Source organism: Dermochelys coriacea, chromosome 19, assembly GCF_009764565.3.
Source record: "Dermochelys coriacea isolate rDerCor1 chromosome 19, rDerCor1.pri.v4, whole genome shotgun sequence".
Lineage (NCBI taxonomy): Eukaryota > Metazoa > Chordata > Testudines > Dermochelyidae > Dermochelys > Dermochelys coriacea.
The window spans coordinates 10,548,235-10,555,392 of NC_050086.2; positions in this window are offsets into that span (position 1 = coordinate 10,548,235).

Genomic DNA, 7,158 nt, shown 5'->3' on the forward strand with positions numbered 1-7,158 from the left:
CAGCCATAAAAATGTTGGCATACTGTGGGGCCATGCGGGTACCCATCGCAGTGCCGCTGCTTTGAAGGTATACATTGTCACCAAATGTGAAATAGTTATGGGTCAGGACAAAGTCACAAAGTTCTGCCACCAGGTTAGCCGTGACAGTATCGGGGATACTGTTCCTGACGGCTTGTAGTCCATCTTTGTGTGGAATGTTGGTGTAGAGGGCTTCTACATCCATAGTGGCTAGGATGGTGTTTTTAGGAAGATCACCAATGGACTGTAGTTTCCTCAGGAAATCGGTGGTGTCTCGAAGATAGCTGGGAGTGCTGGTAACGAAGGGCCTGAGGAGGGAGTCTACATAGCCAGACAATCCTGCTGTCAGGGTGCCAATGCCTGAGATGATGGGGCGTCCAGGATTTCCAGGTTTATGGATCTTGGGTAGCAGATAGAATACCCCAGGTCAGGGCTCCAGGGGTGTGTCTGTGCGGATTTGTTCTTGTGCTTTTTCAGGGAGTTTCTTGAGCAAATGCTGTAGTTTCTTTTGGTAACTCTCAGTGGGATCAGAGGGTAATGGCTTGTAGAAAGTGGTGTTGGAGAGCTGCCTAGTAGCCTCTTGTTCATACTCCGACCTATTCATGATGACGACAGCACCTCCTTTGTCAGCCTTTTTGATTATGATGTCAGAGTTGTTTCTGAGGCTGTGGATGGCACTGTGTTCTGCATGGCTGAGGTTATGGGGTAAGCGATGCTGCTTTTCCACAATTTCAGCTCGTGCACGTCGGCGGAAGCAGTCTATGTAGAAATCCAGGCTGCTGTTTCGACCTTCAGGAGGAGTCCACCCAGAATCCTTCTTTTTGTAGTGTTGGCAGGAAGGTCTCTGTGGGTTAATATGTTGGTCAGAGGTGTGTTGGAAATATTCCTTGAGTCTGAGACGTCGAAAATAGGATTCTAGGTCACCACAGAACTGTATCATGTTCGTGGGGGTGGAGGGGCAAAAGGAGAGGCCCCGAGATAGGACAGATTCTTCCGCTGGGCTAAGAGTATAGTTGGATAGATTAACAATATTGCTGGGTGGGTTAGGGGAACCATTGTTGTGGCCCCTTGTGGCATATAGTAGTTTAGATAGCTTAGTGTCCTTTTTCTTTTGTAGAGAATCAAAGTGTGTTTTGTAAATGGCTTGTCTAGTTTTTGTAAAGTCCAGCCACGAGGAAGTGGATGCATTTTCCACCAAATGCATCCGATGAAGTGAGCTGTAGCTCACGAAAGCTTATGCTCTAATAAATTTGTTAGTCTCTAAGGTGCCACAAGTACCTCTTTTCTTTTTGCGAATACAGACTAACACAGCTGCTACTCTGAAACCCATTAAATTTCAAGGGGACCACAGATTTGTTACAACAGCCCACTGGGGATGGCAGATCTCCACCAGCACCGGCAAAGGTGGGGGTGCACCATGTGGACTTGGGGGGCACAGCTGAGCAGACATGTAATTGTTTTCCTTTTCTTTGTACATGTCTTCGTGTCAATTTAGTGCTGGAGAAAGGTCTCGGGTCAAGTGTCCCGGGATGATGGCCTATTTAGCTTCAGAACAGGCAGTAGCAGTGGAAATGTCACTTTCTGTTGTCCACTATACCTGGCCTGAAGAGCCCTCCTCTGGAAGATAGAAGAGAGCTCTCTCTTCTTGGCTCCTTTTTATCCCTGGCTCTGCCAGCACCAGCAAAGGGTCCAACTAGTGCTAATCCTGGGGGCACAGCACCTTTTGCACACACACCATTCACATCCAAACCGCTTGGCAACACAGATATAAATGGATCTACCCACTGGTGCAAATCCCTCTGCTGTGTTCTATTTTCCAGCTAGGTGGATTTGGCTCATGACCTTTTACAGTAACCAGTGCTACCAACTCACCCCTTTCTAAGCATGGCAGCTTATAATAAGGTGGGGGGAGCACATGCTCTTCAGGCGGAGACAGCCTGCTGCACGGGCTTTGTGCTTAGACACAGCTGGGGACGAGTGCACATGGACCGGCACACACCCAGGCGTGAGCTCTTGCCTAGTTAAATATTTTATAACAGCAACACTTGGAGATAGGGCAGATTATTAGGACAAAGCAAACAACTTTCTATTACCCACCCACAGATTGTTTTGAACTACTTATTACAGTCCAAGTCCTACTTTGGGAGAATTAGGTGCTCCTCCTTAGATACGACACAGGGTTTATCCATCCCTTGTGTCCTCCCTGTCCCACCCTGGGAGGGAGTCGTCTCTATCATCCCCAAACGACAGAATCATTATCCTCCCTACCTCTGCCCCACACAGGAACACGCTTGCCCCAGATCCCCTCAATTGCCTCTATCTGAGAGACAAGAACTTGCTCGTCCACCTGCAGGAAAAGCAGGAAGTTGGTATCAGATACACCCATCTGACCCTACCACATGATCTTCCCACAATGCTCCTGAGGAAGGTGAATCCCACAAAGTCCCAGCTGATATTGGGAAAATTCCTTTTTAGCCTTAAATTTGCTGATCATGCGAATAAGAGTTGCCATGGATAAGTATTTTTAGTGAACTGGGTAGTGTTCATGAGTACCAGCACCTTATGCTAAGAGGAATCCAAAAAGTAGGAGTGGGTGGGTGAGATTCTGTGGCCTGCGTTGTGCAGGAGGTCGGACTAGATGATCAGAATGGTCCCTTCTGACCTTAGTATCTATGAATCTATGAATCTCAGCGGTGCATCATCAGCCCTGTGCTGCTAGCGGCTAATGGAGATTCTCTTATAACTCTAGTAGTAGAATATGTCTTTTAGGAGCAGGAAGAGATGAGTGTTATCCCCATGGTTGCTATTAAATTTCAAGGGGACCACAGATTTGTTACAACAGCAGAGTCTATTATAGCCCAAGCTGTCCCTGATATTGAAATCATTGCATTCTTCACATACCTCCAGAGCTTTGCTTAATAATTACTGCGGTGACACAGGGAGCCTGGAGGGAATTGCTTCAGCCTGGAGAACACACATTGGTTTCTCTGCAAGGTGTCCTGCCAATGTTGAGTACTGGAGCACACCAAACTCTAAGCTGCCAGTGGCGTGCCAGGTGGACCATGCCTTGGAGGCATGTCCTCCAGCTGCTAGTCCTTTTACACGCTAGCCCTGGCGAGTCCCACTAGCCACTCAGACACGTGGCTCAGGGAAAGGGGATTTTACTAGGGCTAACAGGAAAGGGGAAGGTTGCAAATACCCTCAGTACCGAGGCTTAAACAGTAACCATTCACAGTGACCAACAGTGATGAATGCTCCTGGGGCAGCCCAGTCGAGAGTCAGGGCTCTTCAAGCCCAGGACCTGGGATGTCCTCTCTCTACTCCAAGCTCTATGCAAGCAACTAGGGTTTCCAAGCCAGGCTCAATGTCTCTTGGGGCCCCTCTGCACTGGCTCCCTGCTAGCTGCTCTCCCGTAAGCCCCACACGGACCTGCACCCAGCTGTAAGGTCTGGTAATCAGAGCCTGTTCCCCACCCATGTCTGCATATGGTTCCTAAGGAGCCTGCTCTGAACTGAGTTTCTCTCCAGCTCCTTGCTTGCCATGCAGCTGCCACCTCCAAGTAGAGCCTGTAGCCACTTCCCGGTTCAGGAACATCCCCCTTTCCTGGCCAGGAGGAAGGGGAGGTGCTGTGGAGACAGGGCTGATGGGAGTCGTCGTCTCTGCTTAGCTTTCCATCCCAGTCTGTTCACAGATAAAAGTGGAACAAGAATTTGCTTAACACAGAGGGTAGGAGATTGAGCAGAGTGGTTGGGTGTGTGGGGCTCAGACAACATGTAACATAACAAATAATATATTTAGTATCTTCTTTTTCTTATCAATTTCATTGTTTTGACTTGTGGTTTTGTCATTTCCAGATGCCCAACCCTCTACGCCACTACAGCAGAACTTGTCTTTCCATGCACTGATCTCTGATTAGATGAATGTCTTAATTACACTGGCAATATGAGGACTCCCTCATGGGCAATTCCTGCTGTCAAATAACCAGATACTCCCTTTATTGTAGAAACACATGGCAATAGCCATCAACTCTCTTTGTGCTGGTTCACCAGGAATGGAATTACCCAGTGCAGAACTATGGAAAGCGTGCTAACTCTGAAGTAGGAATTGGAAACCGCATTGACGCTTGAGACGATCCATGATCAGAATTTGTCAAACCAGACTCCACAGCCTCAGGTTAGGATATTCCTTAATGCTCCAGAGCAGTGGTTCTCGACCCTTCCAGATTACTGCACCCCTTTCAGGAGTCTGGGCATGGCCCTGTTTGACTTGGTGCTGGAGGGAGTTTAAGATTCTGTCTGCTGCTTTGCTTTCAGCTCCAGCCTTCTCCACCCATCTCTGCCTCTGCTTCCTCACACCGACATCCCCCTAACACACCCTGCTGGGGCATGGGACTTCTCTGCTTTCACTCTCTTTTCCATCAACACAATTCCTCTTTGGAAGCACCAAGATGGCTGGCTGCACTTCTGCTCAGCTACTGCTCCGCAGGCCTTCCCAGCACCTAGCTTGTTTCCTAGGTCACAGAACGGGAGGGATGCCCATGAACCCCAGCTGCGGAAAGAGCCCTACAACAGCTCATTGTGAAGAATACGTGTGACCCACTGGGGAGTACGCGCTACAGGCGCCACCTCTGCCGAGGAGACAAGTCTGTTACAGCCCCAGCTGCAAAGCCTGGCTCTGCGGCTGAAGCTGTCGCAACTACCGCTTTTAGGTCTGGAAGTCCCCAGTTCAGTCTCTGGTGTGTCGGCTAAGATGGTGGCCATCAGCATATGCACATAGCTTATAACATACATGTGCACATACCAAGGCCCACATGCTGGCTCCCAGGTGTGTTCAGGGTTAGAGTCCCTCTCTAAATAAATTCTCTCCAGTGCTCACCCCATGGGGGGACACTAGGGTGAAAATTACACCATTCTGGTGCCCCCATTGAATCTGCACAGATCCTGGCCCGGGGTGTAAGTTAGAGCAATTTTGGGGCTGCTCTAATTTACTCCAACAGGCAGAGTTCTCTGTGGGACCCTATTGCCAGTTGTGAACTGACCTAGTGCCGGCTCAGTCTACCTTCCTGTCTACACCATGATGGAGAGGGGCAGGCTAGGAGCTGGCTATACTGCTGTACATCCCTTGAAAGCTCCCTACATCAGGGGATTCTCAGTTGGCCAGCTAGGGCCCATGGGGCAAAAAGTGAATACGGTGGCAGCCAAAGTATGCATACTCCCTTTGGGCAGGTAGTGGGGGTCTGAGACTTTTTCACATGGTGTTCCCATTCCTAAAAACCACATTCCTGCATCGGTCACTTCCCCTCCCTGCAATGGCTGGAGGGCTTCACTACATGGAATGAGGATGTTGGGACACAGTTAAGACAAGGAAGTAAAACCACTTTACTAGGACAGGTCTTGTCCTGGTATTTCCTCTCCTAGGGCCAGGACTGCCTGTTGATTAAGACTGAGTCTCCCATTGCTCTAATCTCCCCAGATCTCTCCAGTTCAGGCCCTCTTGTGTGCTAGCTCCTCTCCAACTGTAGGGTCATCAGCAAAAGCAGTCAGCAGCACAGAAATACTCAGCATGAAGGAAGCCCGTGAGCAGATAATGCTTCTCCTGCCCCGAGCCGGACAGGCAGAGGTGGAGGAAGGGAGCTCTGGCAAGCACCTGAGGCAGCTTTGCTTGCAATCCATGCATCCAGAATGGGAGGTTTCCAGCAGAGAAGGGCTTATCTGATTACCAGTTATGGATCCTCTCAAACACCGGGGAAATCCAGGTCTGAGCCCCAAGGCTCAGGGTGGTGTCATAGACCCCCTGGGCACTCACCGCATTGACTGCAGCTTACAAACCTCTGGGAAAGCCCAGGACTGTTGCTGAACTGGAGTTTGTATGATTTGAGTGCCAGAGTAGCAGCATCCCCTTTCACCCAAGCTGTTAGAGCCACACCCTGCTTGCAGAGTGACACAACCATCTCTCATTGAAGTCAGTGGCACCTGCTCAAATTTTGCCCATGGGCTCCAGCTGTGAACCATTTACAGGAAAGAGCCATCTTTCCAATACCCATAGTTGGTGTCCTAGGATCCCCCTCGCAACCTGCATGAGAAGCCCAACTATGGTGAAATGCAGAGACCCACAAAGGAAACAGCTGAGAAGGTTACATGGCTGTAATGAGCCAATGACCTGCACACGGCACCTCGGAAAGGCAGAGTGTGAGCTAAGGACTTGTGGCAATAGATCAGGTGTAGGAAGGCTAAGGCCCAAAGGGAGTAACTGGGAATGGTCTGGGGTAGATAGGAGTAAGAGGCTGAAATTAAACAAAGACAAAGGCTGACTATTCGGAGAAGCTTCCTAATGGCAAGATCCTTCACAGATTTAAAGGGCCAGCCAGCAGTTGGGATGTCCAGGGTGGCCAGGCAGTGAGAGAGATGGGTTTCGTAGCGAAGGGGCCTGCATTCCCAGCTGTTGGAGGTGGAGGGATAGCTCAGTGGTTTGACCACTGGCCTGCTTAAACCCAGGGTTGAGACTTCAATCCTTGAGGGGGCCATTTAGGGATCTGAGCCAAAAATTGGGGATTGGTCCTGCTTTGAGCAGGGGGTTGGACTAGATGACCTCCTGAGGTCCCTTCCAACCCTGAGATTCTATGATAAGGAAACCCTGAGATCTTCAGAAGTGGAGCATGTTGTGTATAGAGCCGAGCTTGGCTTCGCTGAGAAATCAGATGGATAGAATACAAACCCAGACTCTTTTTGGGACACCAGTTGCTACCTGTGCTTCAAATTTACCATCTCATCTGCCGAGGACCCCCTTGTGGAAAATTAGCCAGCTTATCAGAGAGAGTCAAAAGAATTAACTTCGTTCCCTTCCCCTCCAATTCCCCTGGAGAAGGCAGAATGGCCTTGCAAGGTGCTAGCTTGGTGCTCTGGGAGTCAGGGTTATATTCCTGACTCTGCCACATTCTCGCTGGGCAAGTCATTCAATCAGTCTGTAGCTCAGTTTCCCCATCTGTAAAATGAGGATAACATTTCTTCCCTAGTTGGAAAGATAAATCCTTGGACATCTGTGAGATGTTCACATATCATGCTGATAGGGACCTACATAACTAAGTAAGTAGATCACACTCCTCTGATTCTGTGATTAACACTCTCCACACAGAAATGGTTT